Source organism: Papio anubis, chromosome 13, assembly GCF_008728515.1.
Source record: "Papio anubis isolate 15944 chromosome 13, Panubis1.0, whole genome shotgun sequence".
NCBI lineage: Eukaryota > Metazoa > Chordata > Mammalia > Primates > Cercopithecidae > Papio > Papio anubis.
The window spans coordinates 41,086,864-41,108,366 of record NC_044988.1 but is presented as its reverse complement, the minus strand read 5'-3'; the positions used below and the strand labels follow the sequence as shown (position 1 = coordinate 41,108,366).

At 33.9% G+C, this 21,503-nt stretch overlaps 2 long non-coding RNA genes across 2 annotated transcripts in view; one reads left to right on the top strand and one right to left on the bottom strand.

The window, feature by feature from the left end:
• Positions 1-300: 300 nt before the first annotated feature.
• LOC103878332 lies at positions 301-1,423 on the bottom strand. Its single transcript, XR_638492.2, has 2 exons — positions 1,322-1,423; positions 301-467 (listed from the first exon to the last, which is right to left on the bottom strand). It is a non-coding gene; the product is annotated as an uncharacterized LOC103878332 (long non-coding RNA).
• Positions 1,424-1,478: 55 nt separating this feature from the next.
• Positions 1,479-21,503, top strand: part of LOC103878333 — an 81,582-nt gene continuing 61,557 nt past the window's right edge. Inside the window, exons 1-2 of the long non-coding RNA XR_002517598.2 lie at positions 1,479-1,714; positions 14,131-14,251. This is a non-coding gene — a long non-coding RNA (uncharacterized LOC103878333). The remainder of the gene's footprint in view (positions 1,715-14,130; positions 14,252-21,503) is intronic.

Sequence of the window (21,503 nt, the reverse complement as noted above, 5' to 3'; positions counted from 1 at the left end):
AAAAGAAATTAAGTTAATATCATAGAACAAGTAAATGGTAAAAACAACTTAAAATTATGCTTTTAACCATCATGCTATATTGTCAAAGATCATAAATATGTGTGTGTGCATGCACATGTGTATGCATGTATATGAATATGTATATGTATATAAAAATTATGCTCCACTAGAAAAAACCTGGAAAGGGTAATAACTAAAACAAAGAATGTGAACTTCAAAGGAAAAGTGGGTAGCTATTCAAGAGTAGCAATATTAGCCTTGCTAAATAGAGATAAGCAGAAGATGCAATAGAAGATTGTGTAGCATGAAACTCCATTTATTAAATCTACTGATTTACAGCTCAGTCTATGCTTATTTGCAGAATATGACTGTTACTATCAGGCTCCAAATCCAGCTTACTTGAATCTTCATTCAGTCTCAGGAACCAATCTCTCTTTCCTCCTAGGATCATATTTTCCAGCCACCTGCTAAGCATAGCGTCAGTTTGCTTGATGTGATCATATTTTGTAGCACAATATATTTAGTCACTACTTTCAGAAAAATATCATATTATCATATAAACATTTTAGCCTAGAAAAATATTTTACACAGTACAGTGTTCCTCCCATGATACAAAGTCAATTAATGATAAAATATGATTACATTTATAGAAATTTGCTTTGCAACTCACTTTGCAATAGTTACTATTTAAAAGAAATACATGAGATGCTGAAATTTTCTAATTATACATAATATGTAATATAAATATGCATTTTATATAATGTAAATGCTCATATATGTAAGAAACAAGAAATATGGAGAATACTTATGACAAAATTTGACTAAAAGTCATAAAGATAAATTTAAGATAAATTTATTTAAAAATCTTTCCTTCAACAAATTATAGGTTTGATACAATTTTTCTTACATTTTCTGGCAAAGTAGTAGGAAAGTGCTGATAGAATGGAAGAAATTTTAAATTTTTCATGTTATTTTGATAAAATAGAGTCAAGAATATCCAGATACATTTTAAACAAGAAGAGCTGTGCCCTATTAGTCATCAAAATGTATAAAGTGAGGAAACGGCAGGACCTAGACTGAACCCCTAGTGTTTCAGTAACATTAACAATGTTCCTTCGGCAGTATGCTAACTTTTGCTTTTGACTCAATAGGCAATGAGTGATTCACAAGTTTATGCTTTATTGTAAGAAATTTACACACGCATAATCAAACAAACATTCACAATACAATTATTAAAGGCAATAGGGTGTAATGAATCACAGCAGAGGCTCAGGAGACCAATCCACTTAGAGAGGAACTCAAGCAAGTATGGAAGTCTCACCCGGGTGCTGATCAGTGATAGGTGAAGCTGCTCTTCTATGGGCAGTCCTTCAGAGATACAGCTCCCAAAGTCAGGAGAAAGCTTTCAGATTTCTCACAGGTCAAGATTCCAAAATCTCCTAGGAAATTGCCTGTCCCTTGTTCTTTTATGATTCTCCACAGGTGTGGTCACTGTCTCACTGTTGTTACCTCAGCCACTGGGTCTCAAGTGGCACTGAGCCACAGCAGGTGTTATCTCATCACCTTAGTCTGTTATACATATGCTTATCATGGGGAGTAGGCACACCACATGGCCATAGCAGAAGCAAGAGAGAAGTGGCTGAGATGCTGCACACTTTTCAATGACCAGATATTGCAAGAAGTCACTCACTATCTTGAGGACAGCACCAAGGAGGTAATGTTAAACCATTCATGAGAAATCCGCCCTCAGGATCAAATCACCTTCCACCAGGCCCCACTTCTGATAGTGGGGATGCAACTGACCATAAGATTTGGGTGGAGACACAAATCTAAACCATATCAGCCATAAAAAAGTCCTATAAGCTTTCCAAGAGTAGCTTTTCTTAAGAAAAAAAAGGGAGGGAGGGAAATATGATATATCCTGATATATAAGTACATACAGTTATGTGTTTGTTTAATCTAGATATAAAGATTTTGATCTGGACTCTTCAACCAGGATATTAAAAGTTCAGGCTCACTGTCCTAGATACTGCTGTATCTAGAAAATAATGTACATATAGTAATTGTACATCACTGACAGTGCAGTGACAGCACAATGTCTTTTTATCTGTAAAATGTCAGTCTGTATAAAAACAACATTCATTTGCCAATACTTTAGCATTTATCTTCCTTAATGTAAAATCAATATTTCAAAGTAAACTAATTGCACTAGGCATTAACTAACAAAAGCATCTTGTCTTTTCAAGTGACTTAGAAATAAAAGGATGTTCAAGAACAAGTCAGCTATGAGTAAATGTTAATTGGACTGGTAGTAATTTATGAAATTTTTACATGAAATAAGTGATTGAATTGACACAATTATAATATTCTGCTGCAACATTTGCAATAGCATTCTTATGTTCAGCTATTGTAACTGGTGAATGGAGAATACTAGAGGCTTATCTAGCTTCTAATGTTTGGGGAAACAAGGATCCACCTGCTTCCTTAAGACAAGAGAGGACAGCATAGCCACTATAGTTGATGGAACTGTTATTGGAACTAGTGGAACACCAGGGATTCTATCTATGTCCTGCTGCTCACCACACAGAATGTCAATCACTGAGTTAGTGAGTATTGCCAGGGATAAAGGCTTTAATGTGGTGCTGCAGTCATGCCAATGAGAGGTAAAATCTCAAATCTATCTCCTTGACCAACTAAATCAATGGGTTTTATATAGTAGGGAGGGTGGCAAAACAGGAATTATGAAGGGGTAAGGAAACAATCATGATGGATAAGAGGTTGGGTTTCTCATTGTCTGGACACGGTGATCTGGTCAATTTCAGTACCGTGCCTGAGGGTTGATTCCCTAAGGAAGTCACTGAAATGAGACAAATTTGAGTTTCAAGTTTCAAGACAGAGGGCCAATTTCTATATTTATTCAAAAATCTGTAAATATTATTTATATGGGACTATTGGAGTGGTTTCAGAAGTCTCTTGATTCAAGTGGAACAAGCTCAAATTAAAAAATAAAAGACTTTTTATTGTCGTTTCTGTTTTCTTTATTTCTTAAAAAAAAAGGGATACATGTGCAGAATGTGCATGTTTGTTACACAGGTACACGTGTGCCATTGTGGTTTGCTGTACCTATTGACCCATTCTCTAGGTTATCTCCCTTCAGCCCCTACCCCTCAACAGGCCCTGGTATGTGTTGTTCCGGTCTCTGTGTTCATGTGTTCTCAATGTTCAACTCCCACTTATGAGTGAGAACATGCAGTGTTTGGTTTTCTGTTCCTGTGTTAGTTTCCTGAGGATGATGGCTTCCAGCTTCATCTATGTCCCAGCAAAGGATACCATCTCATTCCTTTTTACGGCTGCATAGCATTTCATGGTGTATATGTGCCACAATTTTAAAATCTAATCTATCATTGATGGGCATTCAGGTTGGTTCCATGTCTTTGCTATTGTAAACAGTGCTGCAATAGACATACGTGTGCCTGTGTGTTTATAGTAGAATAAGTTTCATTCCTTTGGGTATATATCCGGTAATGGGGTTGCTGGGTCAAATGGCATTTCTGGTTCTAGATCCTTGAGGAATCACTATAGTGTCTTCCACAACGGTTGAAGTAATTTATGTTCCCACCAACAGGGTAAAAGTGTTCCTATTTCCCCACAGCTTCTTCAGCATCTATTGTTTCCTGACTTTTTAATAATCGCCATTCTGACAGGCATGAGATGATATCTAATTGTGGTTTTGCATTTTTCTGATGATCAGTGATGTTGAGCTTTTTTTTGTATGTTTGCTGGCTGCATAAATGTCTTATTTAGAGAAGTGTCTGTTCATATCCTTTGCCCACTTTTTGATGGGGTTGTTTTATTCTGATAAGTATGTTTAAGTTCCTTGTAAATTCTGGATATTAGACCATTGTCAGACGAGTAGATTGCAAAAATTTTCTCCCATTCTGTAGGTGGCCTGTTCATTCTGATACTAGTTTCTTTTGTTGTGCAGAAGCTCTTTAGTTTAATTAGATAACATTTGTCAATTTTGGTTTTTGTTGCAATTGCTTTTGGCATTTTTGGCATGAAGTCTTTGCCCATGCCTACATCCTGAATGGTACTACATAGGTTTTCTTCTAGAGTTTTTATGGTTTGGGGTTTCACATTTAAATATTTAATCCACTTTGTGTTAATTTTTATATAAGGTATAAGGAAGGGGTCCAGTTTGTTTTCTGCATATGGCTAGCCAGTTTTCCCAGCACCATGTACTGAATAGGAGATCCTATCCCCATTGCTTGTTTTTGTCAAGTTTGTCAGAGATCAGATTGTTGTAGATATGTGGTGTTATTTCTGAGGTCTCTGTTCTGCTCTACTGGTTTATGTATCTAATTTGGTACCAGTACCATGCTATTTTTGATACTGTAGCCTTGTAGTATAGTTGGAAGTCATGCAGCATGATGCCTCCAGCTTTGTTCTTTTTGCGTAGGATTGTGTTAGATATATGGGGTCTTCTTTGATTCCATATAAAATGTAAAACAGTTATTCTAATTCTGTGAAGAATGTCAATGGTGGTTTGATGGGAATAGCATGGAATCTATAAACTACTTTGGGCAGTATGGCCATTATTTGCGATATTGATTCTTCCTATGCATGAGGATGGAATATTTTTTCATTTGTTTGTGTCCTCTCTTATTTCCTTGAGCGGTGGTTTGTAGTTCTACTTGAAGAGGTCCTTTCCCTCCCTTGTTAGCTGTCTTCCTAGGCGCTTTATTCTCTGTAGCGATTGTGAATGGAAGTTCATTCATTATTTGCCTCTGCTTGCCCATTGTTGATGTAAAGGAATGCTTGTGATTTTTGCACATTGATTTTGTATCCTGAGGTTTTGCTGAAGTTGCTTATCAGTTCAAGAAGTTTTTGGGCTGAGACGATGGGGTTTTCTAAATATATAATCATGTCATCTGCAAACAGAGACACTTGATTTCCTCTCTTCCTATTTAAATACCTTTACTTCTTTGTCTTGCCTGATTGCCCTAGCCAGAACTTTTAATTCTATGTTGATTAGGAGTGGTGAGAGATGACATGCTTGTCTTGAACCAGTTTTCAAAAGGAATGCTTCCAGCTTTTGACCATTCAATATAATATTGGATGTGGGCTTGTCATAAATAGCTCTTATAATTTTGAGATATGTTCCATCAATACCAAGTTTATTGAGTCATTTTAACTTGAAAATATGTTGAATTTTATCACAGGCCTTTTCTGCATCTATTGAGATAATCATGTGTTTTTAAAATTTGGTTCTGTTTATGTAATGGATTAAGATTATTGATTTGCATATGTTGAACCAGTCTTGCATCCCAGGGATGAAGTAGACTTGATCATGGTGGATAAGCTTTTTGATGTGCTGCTGGATTTGGTTTGCTAGTATTTTATTGAGGATTTTCACGTTGATGTTCACCAGTAATATTAGCCTGAAGTTTTCTTTTCTTGTTGTGTCTTCTCAGTTTTGGTATCAAGATGATGCTGTCTTCATAAAATGAGTTAGGGAGGAGCTCCTCCTTTTCAATTGTTTGGAATAGTTTCAGAAGAAATGTTACCAGCTCATCATTGTATTTCTGGTAGAATTCAGCTGTGAATCTGTCTGATCCTAGGCTTTTTTTTTTTTTTTTTTTTTTTTTTTTTTTTGGTTGATAGGCTATTAATTACAGCCTCAATTTCAGAGTTCATCGTTAGTCTATTCAGGGATTCAATTTCTTACTGGGTTAGTCTTTGTAGGGTGTATGCATTCAGGAATTTAATCATTTCTTCTAGATTTTCTACTTCATTTGTGTAGAGGGGTTTATAGTATTCTCCGATGATAGTTTGTATTTCTGTGGGTCAGTGGTGATATTCCCTTTATCATTTTTATAGAGTCTATTTGATTCTTCTCTCTCTTCTTCTTTATTAGTCTAGCTAGCAACCTATTTATTTTGTTAATTTATTCAAAATCTATCTCTTGGATTCATTGATTTTTTGGAGGGTTTTTCGTATCTCTATCTCCTTCAGTTCTTCTCAGGTTTTAGCTTTTCTTGTCTTCTGCTAGCTTTTGTATTAGTTTGCTCTTGTCTCTCCACATCTTTTAATTATGAGGTTAGGGTGTCAGAGATCTTTCGAGCTTTTTGATGTAGGCATTTAGTGCTACAAATGTTCCTCTTAACACTGCTTTAGGTGTGTCCCAGAGACTCTGGTACGCTGTCTCTTTGTTCTCATTTATTTCAAAGAACTTCTTGATTTCTGCCTTAATTTCATTATTTGCCCAGGAGTTATTCAAGAGCAGGTTGTTTAACTTCCATGAAATTGTGTGGTTTTGACTGAGTTTCTTAATCCTGACTTCTAATTTGATTGCACTGTGGTCTGAGAGACTGTTCGCTATGATTTCAGTTTATTTGCATTTGTGGAGAAGTGTTTTACTTTCAATTATCTGGTCAATTTTGGAATAAGTGTCATGTGGTGCTGAGAATAATATATATTCTGTTGATTTGGAGTAGAGAGTTCTGTAGACATCTACTAGGTCCACTTGTTCCAGAGCTGAGTTCAAGTCCTGAATATCCTTGTTAATTTTCTGTGTCATTGATCTGTCTAATATTGACGGTGGGGTGTTGAAGTCTCCCACTATTATTGTGTGGGAGTCTAAGTCTCTTTGTAGGTCTCTAAAAACTTGTTGGATGAATCTGGGTGCTCCCATATTGGGTGCATAAATATTTAAAATAGTCAGCTCTTCTTGTTTAATTTTTCCCTTTACCATTATTTAATGCCCTTTTTTGGTCTTTTTTTTTTTATCTTTGTTGATTTAAAGTTGGTTTTGTCAGAGACTAGGATTGCAACCCCTGCTTTCTATTATTATTCTTTTGCTTACCATTTTCTTGGAAATTTTCCTCCATCTGTTTATTTTGAGCCTGTGTTTGTGTTTGCATGTAAGATGGGTCTCCTGAATACAGCACATCAATGATTCTTGTCTCTTTATCAAATTTGCCAGTCTGTGTCTTTTAATTGGGGTATTCTGCCCATTTACACTTAAGGTTAGTATCGTTATATTTGAATTTCATACTGTCATCATGATGCTATTTGGTTATTTTGCACACTAGTTGATACAGTTTCTTTGAAGTGACATTGGTCTTCATTTTTTGGTGTGTTTTTGCAGTGGCTGGTATTGGTTTTCTCTTTCCATATTTATTGCTTCTTTCAGGAGTTCTTGAGGGCAGGCATGGTGGCAATGAAATTCCTCAGCATTTGCTTGTCTGGAAAGGATTTTATTTCTCCTTCGATTATGAAGCTTAGTGTAGCTGGATATGAAATTCTAGATTGAAAATATTGTTTTTAAGAATGTTGAATATTGGCCCCCAATCTTTTCTGGCTTGTAGAGTTTCTGCTGAGAGGTCTGCTGTTAGTTTGATGGACTTCCCTTTGTATGTGACACGGCCTTTCTCTCTGGCTGTCCTGAACAGCTTTTCCCTCATTTCAACCTTGGAGAATCTGATCATTATGTGTCTTGGGGTTGATCTTCTCATGGAGTATCTTAATGATGTTCTCTATATTTCCTGAATTTTCATGTTGGCCTGTCTTGCTAGGTTGAGGACATTCTCCCGAGTAATATCCTGAAAGGTGTTTTCCAGCTTGTTTCCATTCTCCCTGTCTCTCTCTGGTACTCCAATCAATAGTAGGTTCAGTCTTTTTATGAAGTCCTGTATTTCGTGGAGATTTGTTCATTCCTTTTCATTCTTTTTTCTCTAATTTTGTCTGCAAGTCTTATTTCAGTAAGGTCTTCAGATTCTGATATCCTTACTTCCACTCCATCAATTCAGCTGTTGAGACTTGTGTATGCTCCACGAAGTTCTCAAGCTGTGATTTTCATCTCCATCAGGTCGTTTATATTCCTCTCAAAACTAATTATTCCAGTTAAAAATTCCTCTAACATTTTATCAAGTTTCTTAGCTTCTTGGCATTGGGTTAGAACATGCTCTTTTAGCTCAGTGTAGTTTATTTATTACCCATCTTCTGAAGCCTACTTCTGTCGATTGGTCCATCTGATCCTCCATCCAGTTCTGCACCCCTGATGGAGAGACATTGCTATCATTTGGAAGAGAAGAGGCACTCTGGCCTTTTGGGTTTTCAGTATATTTTTGTTGATTCTTTCTCATCTTCATTAGTTTGTCTGGTTTCAGTCTTTGAGGTTGCCAACACTTGGATAGGGTTTTCATGGGGGCCTTTTTGTTGTTGTTGTTGTTGATGATGATAACGCTGTTGTTGTTGCTTTCTGCTTGGTTTTCTTTCAGGAGTCAAGTCCCTCTTCTGTAGGGCTTCTGCAGTTTGCTGGGGGTTCACTTTAGGCCCTATTCATCTGATTCGCTCCAGTGCCTGGAGATGTCACTCAAGGAGGGCTGAAGAGCAGCAAAGATGGGTGCCTACTCCTTCTTCTGGGACCTCTGAGCTTGAGGGCCACCAAACTGATGCCAGTAGGATTGCTCCTGTATAGGCTATCTGACAACTCCTGTAGGACGGTCTCACCCAGTTGGGTGGCATGGGGAGCAGAACCCGTTTAATGAAACCCTTTGTCCCTCAGTGGAGAGGGTGTGTTTCACTGGGGGCAAATCCACTTGTCTGGAGTGCCCAGATTTCTCAGAACCACCAGGAAGAGAGGCTAAATCTGCCGATCCATAGAGACTGTTGTCACCCCTTCCCCAGGATCTCAGGCCCAGGGAGATCCGAATTCTGTCCCTGAGCTTCTGACTGGAGTTATTGGAGATCCTGCAGGGAAGCCCCACCCACTAAGGAAGGATGGGGCAGGGTTAGACCTGAAGAGGCACTCTGGCTGCAGACTGCCACAGCTGGTGTGTTGGGCTGTGGGGACAAGCCTTGGGACCAAGCCGTCCAGCAGCAGAAAAGCACACCCTGAAGCTATAGAAATGTGTGCTGCCCTTTCCTCACCCAGGAATCTTAGCATGTTAAGCAGTTCAAACTCCCAGTGCTGGCTGCTGCCCCTCCCCCAAGGAGCTCAAAAGGCTGAGGCAGCAGGCAACCACAGCCAGTGCCGGTTGCCCCTCTCCCTGGGGAGTTGGCTAGGGGAAAGGGGCTCTCCTCTGTATGACTCTCAGTTGGGCTGCCATACCACACTGCTCTTCCTTCTCTCCGTGGGTCATGTCAGACTCTAGTCAATTTTAATGAGAGACCCTGAACACCTTGTTTGCTGGTGAAGGATTCACATGCTTTCTACGTTTTTATTCTACGGGAGCTTCTGAATGGTGCTGCTTCTAGTCAGCCATCTTGGCGCCACCCCCAAGCTTGTTCCTTTATGAAGACCTCCTCACAAACCCTCAACTCCACTACCCATCTATGTATTTGGATTCATGGACAGATGCAGGGAAATTTTCAGATCTGAAAATCTTCCAAATAGAATAATCTCCACTGAAATCTGGACAGACTTCAGAATTTATGCACAATTTAAACAAATACTCAAAAAACAATATGGAATTTTCTGATTTCTTTGATTAAAAAAAGAAAATATCTTTCTCCCTTGCATGTAGGAAATTACCTATATCAGCTTCTTATTGCTGCTATAACAAATTATCACAAATTTAGTGGCTTAAAAATGTGAATGTGTTGTTTTCTAGTTCTTGTGGTCAGAAGTTCAAAGCAAGTCTCAACAGGCTAAGATGTCATCAGGGCCGCATTCCTTTCTGGCAACTCTAGTGGAGAATCAATTTCCTGGTCTTTTCTGGCCTCTGGAGTCTGCCTATATACCTTGGTTCAAACCCCTACCATCTTAGGTCTTCAAGGTCAGCAATGTTGCATCCTCTAACTCTTCTCCCATAGTCACATACCCTCTGACCAGAACCAGGAAAGGCTCTCCATTTTTAAGTGCTAATGTGATTAGATTGTGGCCACCTGGATAATCCAGGATTATCTCTCATCTTAATTTCCTTAATCTTAAATGCTTCTGCAGCGTCCCTTTTGCCATGTAAGAGAACATATTCATAGGTTCCAGGGATTAGGGTGTGGAAATTTTATTTATTTATTTAAATGGGGAAACATTGTTCTATCAAAACATATTTTTTCTTTTTTTAAAAAGACTATATTTCTTGAAAATCGTTTTTGCTGCTTATAAATCAGAAACATTCAGGGAACTTCTGCATACTTCACAGACTTTCTTTCACTCTAAAATGTGCACATGGCAAAGGAATAAAGAGTACTTCAAAACACGACCCTGAGAAACCCAATTATCTGCCATCACTGTTGATGGAGAAGATAAAAATTATTTTGATAACATTCTAATCTCAAGCATGTGTTTCTCAAGGACAGAAATTACGTATAGAACCATAGATGAATGTGACTCTGGGAAATGTAGTTTCAAAACCTCCAACCCGTGTTAAAAAATAAAAAGAGAGAGAAGCAATAGAAAAATAGAGAGATCAATACTCATTACTGTAAGAAAGCACATCCCTAGCAATTGAAATAAATTTAAATCATGAATATGAAATATAAGTCAAGCCTCAAACTGTAAATTTAATAAATGATATTTATTTCAGTTATGTTTGCAATATAAAATGTTTCAGGTGTTAACTGGTTAATGTGCTGCAAATTTTTAAAATATCTGTATATATATATAGATAGAGTGTATGTGCATATATATATATATATATATATATATATATAGTGTGTGTGTGTGTGTGTGTGTGATTATCAATTTCTTTTAAATAACCCCTATTTGTGAAGTTTTATTTTTGAGAACTATACTTCCTTGAGGAATTGTGGCATAAACAACGCTATGAGTTTACCAAACCATTTCATTTCCTACACATAGAACTAAGCTGTAGTTTTGAATCACATTGCATCTTAGTGGGCTAATGTCTTTAATTCTCAAGATTAGAAGGTAAACAAGATGTATTATTTCTTGTCTGAATTATGTTTAGTTAATGAAAGTGATATTTGCATATTGTTTTTACCTTTCATGACAAGTTACAGACCCATTTGTTCATATAGGACAGTTTCAAAAGGGAGGAGGGCTGCTTAATCTGAATTTGACTTTAAATGAAAGAACAATAAAAGTTTTTATTGTTAAACCACTACTCGTTGAGAAATTTACCTGATACCACAATGTAGTTTATTCTTTTCTGACTATTGTAGAAATATTTTCAGATTTTTAAGCAATAAATAGTACAATAATATGTTGATTGGTAACAAATGTATCTAACATTTGTCATTTCACATACTTTCTACATTTTTCTCTTTACTTTCTATTTTTTGCATGACATTGCACTAAGCACCAATTACCATATTAGAAACTGACCTCTCAGAAATTACACATTTTTGTAATTACCTAATATAACATTGTCCTGGTGCTGTGGCATTATGTATTTTACAAAAGCACATGAGTAGCTAAGACATTTGTCATGGGAACCTTACATAATTTCAAAAGAAATGATTTACTAATTCCTTCAGTATGAATGTTACAGTGGCAAGATCACAATCCTCATTTTATAGATAGTTTTACGGAAGCACACAGAGATTAAAAATTTAGTTTAACGATGATTGAAGAGGATGTAAGTCCCCGTTTCTGATCCTCACACGCTTTCTATTTGTCAACTTGTATATGTTCTTTCTCTGGTATACATTTGACATCTTGGAAATGAGAGAAAAATCATCTCCCGTGGGACCAAAATGACATTGATAAACGTGGCAGAGATTTGACTGCCATTTCTGCAATTTGAAAGACTTTTCCTTTCTGACACAGAAAAGGAAGTAGTTACAAGTGGAAAAAAAAAAAAAAACTTAAAAGAATATTTCTTCAAAGTGAAGTAATGTTTTATTTTAAAAATTAGAAGAATCATAAGAAACACAGGGTCATCAAAATTACTAAGGAGAAAAGAGAATTTTCTTTTTTCTCTCTCTTTTTTAAAAAGTAAACAAATGTGAATTGTCTCTAAAGGTATAATTAACTGAGATGGAAAAAGTAACACTGAACCAAATGAAAAGTAGGTCAGCTCATTTGAGGTTCTTGGCTGCACAAGCTCTGACAGCTGGCTGAATATTTCTATATATATAGAAGATACACGGGTTCTAGTGATTTATTGGTCTTTCTTTCCCTTATGCATGTTATATAAAAATATAGAAAAGAAACCCTATAGTTTTTCCTTCTTGCTCAGGAAAAACCTACATTGGGGACTTGAGTGTAATTATGAAATGGAGTTAGCTATACCCAACTGCACAAAACACATTGCTAATTATATTCAAACACAGAGGAACTAAGATTGATGAAATAAAGTTTTGGTACTTTCTGGCCCTACAGATATTTTATGTAAATTTTACTTTATATTCATGTATCAGTTACTTCTTATACTTTAAAAATTAAATATATATTTTCTCCTCACTACACACCCATAAACGAACAAGTAAATATTTACACACTTTCATTCAAAAAATTCTTTTAAAATTTTGCAAGCAATGAAATTCTAGGAAAGTCAAAGTGCCCCTCTTTCAGACACTAGCAAACCTTACCACACTTGATTGATGAGACTCATCTGTCCCATTTCAAGGACACACAGAACAATTCATCACACATGCCTCTTTAAGTAGCCCATTGTGCACACTGTCTGTTGGGGAAAGTGTGTCTAATTGTATCCTCCATTCTGGCAAACCCAATCCTGTACCCAAAATATATTGGAAATCTTTTTGTCTTTGAAGCTTGGCTAATAAATTTTGAGTATTTTTCACTATGTCTGCTATTCTATTCTCAAGTCCTCCTTCTTCCAAGAACCTTTCCAATCCACTTCTATTTAGAAGGGTTTCTCTTCTTCTTATTATTTCACATTTCTCTTTGCAGAGCCTGTTTCATATGAAACTACTACTTCTACACAATATCATTTCTACCTCAAACCTCTGAAAATGGGCTTCTATTCCTACAACCCCAAAAATGACATCAATACACTTATTTGCTAAGTCCAACAAAAAATGTGGCCCATATATTACTTAAACTTACCTAGAGGTGAGACTATTATACTGTTTGTCATTCATTACTCTTTCTCCTTACATGATTTCCAATAAATTACATTTTGAGCCATCCTTCTTTACCTTTGTTCAGAGTTCTTACTCCCCAGCCAATTTATCCAGAAAAGATGCAAATCATGATTTTTTTTTCACATTTGTTTTATGTGAAAACTATAGGCTGGTGACTATTAAATTTATATATTTAAATATATATATATTATATATATTTAAATATATATATTTTATATATATATATAATATATATAAACTTAGTCCTTAACTATCATTATTTCATATACATATTAAACTCAACATGTTAATACTTGAATTTACATTTTAAAAGGGCCTATAAGAGAAAAATATTTGTTAAATAAAGCTAAAATTTTTCATAGTGAAGTGGTTAAGTGTTGAACTTCCCAATCAGTCACACCAGAATTAAATTCTAGCTTTGCCACTAATGAGTATAATTCCATAATACCTGCTTCATACTGTTGTCATTTTATGAAAACTAAAGAAGAAATTTACTTATCATACCAGACAGCATATAGAAAATGTTTAAATATGTTATTGTTGTTAACATAATTTTTAAACAAATTATATCCTGTTTAATTTTCCCTCTAAATGTCTTTGAAATCTATCCCATTTTGTCATTCTCACTAACACTGGTTTAATCTAAGCCCTTATAATTTATTGCTAGTATTGCTGAAATAGACCTCTAATAGGTTCCTAACCTTTCCAATTCAGTTCTTCAAATACCATTAAAATAGCCTTCTGAAAATGCAAAATTAGTCATAATACTTCTGTATCTAAAATAATTTGTGATTCTGCATATATTTACTAAGTACTTTTAAATTTCTGAGTAAACCGGTCAGTACTTTTTCCTTCTTCTCCAGGCTTACCTCTCATCATTATACCTCTTGCATTCTATGCTACAGCCATACTCAGTCACTTTTAGTATTCCTGATGGATCATTCTCACTGTCACGTTTAGACCATTTTACATAAAGCACTTCTATCCTGCCTCAAGGTTATCTTGGTTTGCATAGCACATTATTATCTTATTTCAAAATTAGACAAGGCCACCACTCAAGCTTTTCTTGATCCTCAGACTAAATTTCTTGTTCCCTTTTCTGTACTTCAGTAGTATTCTGAGCATTTCTCTACTGGAGTGCATAACAATCTGATGCATCAGCAAGGGATGACAGAGCATACAAGTGATATAGAATCCAAGAGTCATCAATTTTAATCGAAGGTCTTTGAGGGTAAGAATTATATTTTAGACTTTCTTATGTTCTTTGTGGGATAGAAGCCAATAATAATTTATTAATCTTTATGCATTGCTGTTTTTAAGTCATTCTTTCTTTTTTCATGAAAAACAAGGTCTAGCAGGTAGCAACAGTGAAATGACCTGCAATGATATCATGCTTAGGAGGTGGACTTGTTGAGGGATGGGAGAGTCCTGTTCCTCCCAAGGATACTGTAGCATTGCCTTCCCGTGTTTGTCTTACTATCACTGATTCTCCTAATCACAAACAGTACCACATGAACAGGATCAACCAAAAATTCTAGAATAGTTGCTTATCTTGGTAAACTAAAGACTTAGATCAATAAGAATGTTCACAAATTTAAATACACATCAATTTTGTCAGATTCTTCAAAAATCTATTTTGATATTCTATCTAATTGACACAAGCCAGTTTTTAATTCTGACTCTAGCAAGACTTAAGTAGTATTAAAGAAAATAACCAAAATATTCAAAAAAGTTGCAATAAAGTTTACAAGTAGGTTTACTCTTATTAAATTCCTCATCAGAGATCCCCTAAGCCTTGTGTCTACATTCTGGGAAACAAACAAACAAAAAAACCAGTTGAAGTATAGCAAATAAGGAAAGAATCGGGGCAGTTTTTAGCAGTAGCATCACACAGAATCTTTCTGAATAAGCAAGAAATAGCCCAAAAACTAATTAAAAATTTCAAATGACCTTTGTTCTTTAAAGGAATTATCCAAAAGTCAATTGTCCTTAGTATTGTCCAGAGGTCCCAGATATTACATTCATATTGCTCAAAATCTGACACTTTTCACGCCCTCACTACAGAAGATAAAATTATTTTGAAGGACATTTTAAGAAAATATGTCCTTGTATGTATTTAAACTTCCAAAAGTTTTAAGATCTAAAGTGACCATGAACATTGTATTGTCCACTACAGATATTCAAGACATTCTTTAACTCAGTTGTCAGCAAGCTATGACCCGCAGAACAAATATGGTTCATCACTTGTTTTTATAAATAAATTCTATTAGATTACATACATGCCCATTTATTTGCATTGTCTGTGGTTGCTTTTGCACTATGATGGAAAAGATGAGTGGTTGCTACAGAGATCATAGGACCCCCTAAGCCTGAGAAACATTTCAGTGGCAGTACTATCTGGCATGTGCAAGAAAAAAAAATGTGCTGAGCCCTACTGAAACTCTTCTAATAATTTACATCTGATCAAATTATAAAAAAGTCTTCCCAAACCACATCTCTCAGCTACTATTGATGTACAAACATTTTTATATGGACACACACACATACATTAAATATATATTATATATATATATGTATATACACACATATATACAACTATGTATATAATATTTTTAAATATAGCTACATCTAACAATTTTTACCATGAAATAACAAATCTTCATGTTTCTTTGTACAACACTGAGAGAAGCCAAGTGAGATATTCAGTAACTGATACCCTTTTGGATAGGTGACTTGACAGGGCTGTCTTAGCTTATAAAATTAAGAAGCTAATATTTGTTTGGTCAGTGCAAGAAAAGCATTAGATAATTTACCCTATTGATTTTTTAAATAGATATGGAATAAGTTAATTTAGGAGGCTAGGAAAAAGGAAAATGAGATAAGGGACAATACCGAACCAAGATGGAGTAACAGATCCTGAACCTGAAGAATGACAGTAGACTTTAGTCTGCAAAAACCTTAAAATAATAGATAAAATATAAGCAGTAATAGACATCAATAATCTATATATCAGACAGAAAAGCACTATGATCCTTGAGAGGTAAACTACAAAGGTAAGGTCAACAATTTTTGCAGCTTGCTGCCTGAATGGAGTCTTGTGATTAATGCACAGGATGAACAAATCCAGTCTGAGTTTAGAAGTCTTCGTGAGTGCTGGAAAGGGGCTGAGTTTTTGTGGCAGGTAAAGCAGCTAAAGACATACAGCACAGGACAGAAGGAGAGAGCTACATAGGAGAGAACTCTAGAGAACTTTACAGGTTCTTCTTTGAGTATTCAGCTGAATACTGATCAGCTCATATATGTGAGGCAACTACCCAAGTTTGGGGAAAAGAAAACCCCAAGAGGATTAGAGAGGAAACTCTTGGAGTTCATCAAAGGCACCACGAATGGATATTCTCGCTAGCCAAAGTAGAACCTTTATAATTCATTAACATTGTGTAAAATATTCAGAAGGGTTTAGCTTGGTAGTAGAGAAAAATTAGACCTAGACCAAAGGCTGCTCTGATCCCACCTAAAAATGCTTAAAAGCAAGACTCTAAGACATTAGAATATTTTCAAATAACTCAATGATGTTCCTGAGCAAAGCTCAAAAATGTTTACATAAATACAACACCCAAACTCCAAGAAAGAGAAATTCAAAATGCCTGATGACTAAAAAATATTTCAAGGCATTATAAAAGCTGAAATATCAATTCATAAGAAGAAAACAAAAGATATGGATATTAAGCAGTTATTAAAAATACTTTTCCATGTTAAAAATTAGAGAAAAGGTGGTACATGTTAAATACAGATATAGAAAATATGTATAAAGTCCCAAATCAAACTTTTGATGACAGAATTTATAATGTCTGTGATGAAAAGTACTCTAGATGGAATTAACGCTGATTAGATATTGCAGAAGAAAATATTAATAAAGACATTGGAATAGAAACCATCTAAAATGAACACAGGAAGAAAAAGACTTAGAAACAAGAGCGTCAGAAGTGGAGGAGGTGCACAAATTATTTAAATAAACAACAATAAAGAATTCCCAAATTTTATAAAAAGTACAAATCTATAGACCTCAAAAGCACAATAAATTGCAAGCAGAAGATAAATGGGGAAAACAAAATGAAGGCACATATTAATCAAATTTCTTGAAATTGGTGGTGATTTAGAGAAAATATTACAAGAATTCCAAAGAAACAAAGACACATTATATACAGAGGAGTTATATTAAGAAACACAACTGATTTCTGATTGGAAGACAGTGGAGCTATGTATTCAAGGCACTGAAAAAATATGTCAACCTAGAAATCCCTATGAAGCAAGAAGTATCATTCAAAAATACTGAGGAAAAAAATAATATTTAGACAAACAAAAGCTGAAAGTATTCATCTTTGGCCATACCAAACTAAAAGAAATGATAAAGGGAGTCTTTAAGCAGAAGAAAAATAATATCAAATAAAACAGGAGCTAAATAAAGGAATGAAGAACATCACAAATAGTAACTGTGGGGATAAATATAAAGACTTTTTCCATATTACTTATTTTTTTAAAAATATAATTAAAGGAAAAAAGACAATGTACTGCATGGTTTTTCACATAGGTAGAAGCACAATGAATGACTATAATAACTGAAATTCAGGAAATATATTGTTTTAAGATTCTTATACTGTACATATAGTGGTATGATATCATGTGAAGGTAGACTATGATAAAATATATGAGATAAGCAATCAACAAACTATAACAATAAAAACGTAGAGATACAAACTAAGAAGACAAAACAGGATATCAAATAAAAACATAAAAATTAGGTATAACATAAAAATTCTTTTGTATAAACAAAAGAAGTCAGAAAAAGAAGGGAAAGAAAGCAATAGATGAGAGAGATGAAAAACAAAAAGAACATAGACTTGAATCCAATTATTTCGATGATGACATTAAATACAAAGAAATAAAATGCCTCATTTGAAAGGCAAATACTTTGATAATGAACGTAAATGCAAGACCAATTCCATACTCTTTAACAGAAACCCACATTAAATATAAAACCACAAGTAGATTTAAAATTTAAAATATAAAGGAAGGTCTGCCATGGCTAGAATGGCTATATTTATATCAGGGAAAGTAAATTTCAGCGAAAATGATATTACCAAGAATAAAAAGTATGTACATATTGATATAGGGGATAATTTATCAAGGAAGGACATATATCCAAAATTAGTGTACACATAACAGAAATTCAAAATCAAAGAAGCAAGATTGATATAACTGCAAAGAGAAATAGACAATTTTCAAAGCACATTAAGATATTTTTTAAAACTTTTCTCAATCATTATTAGAAAGGAACAAAATCAGTAAGGACATAGAAGACTTGAATGATAGGCTCAATCAACTTTATGCAATTGATATATATACATCACTCAATTCTCAAACCAATAATAGCAAAAAGTGAGTCTCAATAAATATAGAATGATTAAAATTTTACAAATTCTATTTTTCTAATTAATGAAATAAATAATAGAAAAATACCTGGAAAATGTCCAAATATAAGAAAACTAAATAATATAGTTATAAGTAATGTATGGGTCAGGAAAAAATTACAATGAAAATTAGTAATTAATTTCAAGGGAAAAACACAATATATCAAAGTTTGTGTAATGTTACTAAGACAATTGTTAGAGGAATATGTGTAAAAGTAAGCCCTATGTTAGAAAGGAACTAAGGTTTCAAACACCCTCAGTTTCTACCTTGAGAAAATAAATGAAGTAAAAACAAATGAAACAGGATGCAAGCAGAAAAAATTAAAAAGAAAAAAGATAAGTATAGAATGTGAAGAAGGAGAAAACAAACAAAAATAGGCAAATTTAGTTATAACAAAAACTAATTCTTTCACAAGATAAACTAAATTGATTGTCTAGAAAAGGAGATGAGATATAAGTCATAACATCAGGAGTTAGAGAGGTATAATCACTACAGTATCTATATATTTTACAATTAGAATAATTGAATATTATGCAAATTTCATGCCAAAAAAAGATACCCTGGATAATTTCCTTGAAAAACACAAAATAACAAAGCTCACTGAAAAAGAAATTGGTATTTCTCAATAATACTGAATACACTGACTTAAAAATCAAACAAAACACGCTTTCAAGAAAAATAACTTCAGGCCTAGGTGGCTTCACTGAAGACTTCTATCAAACATTCAAGGGAGAAACACTAATAAATTTATTTAAAATTTATCTGAATATTAAAGGTAAGTAAATCTTTCCCAACTAATTCTATGAAGTTAGCATTACTCTTATATATGAAACAGCAAAAGACATTATGACAGTAGAAAAACAAAAACGATTATACCACATTAATAGGAGCATATAAGCAAAATTAACAAAATATTACCAAACTGAATGGAACAATGCATTATGACTAAATTTTCTTTATCTTGAAAATCCAAGATTGAATTTACTTTCCATTACTATTCAATGCATTTCACCATAGTAACTGATGAACAAAAAAAGCATGCAATCAATTCGATTGATGCAAAAGGAATTTGGTGAAATTCAACATCCATTTCTGACAAGATCTGAGAACCTGGGACTAGAAAGGGAACCCTATCTACCTCATAACAGTACATTTACAAAAATAGTACAGCTAGCATCATATTTGATGGTGAACTATTGAAGGCATTCCTCCTGAAATCAAGTACAAGACAAGGATGTCTACATTCATCACTTCTCTTCAACACTGTCTTGGAGGTTGTATTCATTGCAATGGGGTAAATGAAATAAATAAAAGGAATCCAGATTATAAACTAAGAAGCAAAACTTTTATTCATAGATAACAAGATTATCTGTACAGAAAAGGATCCTAAAAAATTATACTAGAAATAGTAGAGCTTATCAAGTTTACAGAATACAAGATCTATATATAAACATCAATTATTTTTCTATATACTAAAAACAATTAGAAGTTGAAATTAGTACAATAACATTTAAAATGGCATCAAAAGTGAAATACTTAATGATAAACAACAGATAATATACAAGACTCGTGTCTTGAAAGCTACAGAATATTGTTAAGATAAATTAAATATTTATGGACCAGAAAAAATTCAATATTGTTATCATGTGGGTTCTCTCTAGATTTGTCTACAGATTCCAGCTTGGTTTTGTATAAATTGACCTGGTGATTCTTAAATTCATATGTATCTATTTGTGTGTGTGTGTGTGTGTGTGTGTGTGTAAGCACCTTTAATTCCAAAATTAACTTTATATAAGAACAAGGATGTGTAAGCATCTTAATTTCCAAATTAACTTTGTAAAAGAACAAGGTTGGGGAACTTACATTAGTTGACTTCATGTCATTATCATAAAGCTACCATAATCAAGATAATTTGGCTTTGGTATCAAGAGGCACCTATATCAATAGAAAGAAATGTCAAGTCCAGAAGTAGACATCCATCCATTCTTGTTAATTAATTTTTGACATGGTATAAAGAAAAGTCACTGGAGAATTTCTTCTTTCAAAAAAGGGCTAGAAAAAAATGCTGTATCCATACAGAAAAAATTAATATAAACTGAAATCCATACCTTGAGCCAAATTTAAAAAGTGGAAATCAAAATACACTGCAAGCATAAATGTAAAAACAAAAGTATAAATGTTCTAGAAAAAAAATAGTAGAAAATTTTTGCGACCTTGGATTAGGCAGATATTTCTTAGATAAAACACCAAACTATTATTCAAAAAAGCAATAAAATAAATAAATTTTATTTTATAAAATTTAAAGTTTTTTTCTGAGAAAGATACTGTTACAAAAAAGAAAATATTAGTGCAGACTCAGATAAAATATTTGCAAATCAAATATGTGATTAGAGACTTGTGTCCAGATTGTATAAAGAACCCTCAAAACTCAACAAGAAAGTAAATAAAATAAATGAACAGATAAAAATGAGAAAAATTTAAATCCACATTTTATCAGAGGATATGCAGCTATCAAATAATCACAGATAAAAATATTTAATACCATTAGCCATTACAGAAAGGCAAATTAGAGGCACAACTAAACATTACTAAATATCTATTGAATTGGTAAAAATAAAAATAATGACTATACTGGTTTCTGATGAGGATATAATGCAAATTAATTTCTCATATATGTCTGGTAGAAATGTAATATTGTTCAGCCATACTGCAAATAAGTTTGTATTTTCTTACAAAGAATACACTTAACATGTAGCCTACAAATAATTTGCTTGAGATTTATCTTAGAAAAATAATATGTTAAAATGGCAGAAAGAAATGCTGTGACTTAAGTGTTCCATAAGAGTTATTTTAACAGGCAAAAACTAGAAAACATATCAAATGATTAAATGATAGCACAAACAGAATAGATTATTCAACAATAAAAGTTAAAAATATATAGATATATGCAGGAAGTTGGATGGATTTTAACAGCATTATGTTAAGAAAAAAAAAAAAAAAAACAACTATCCACA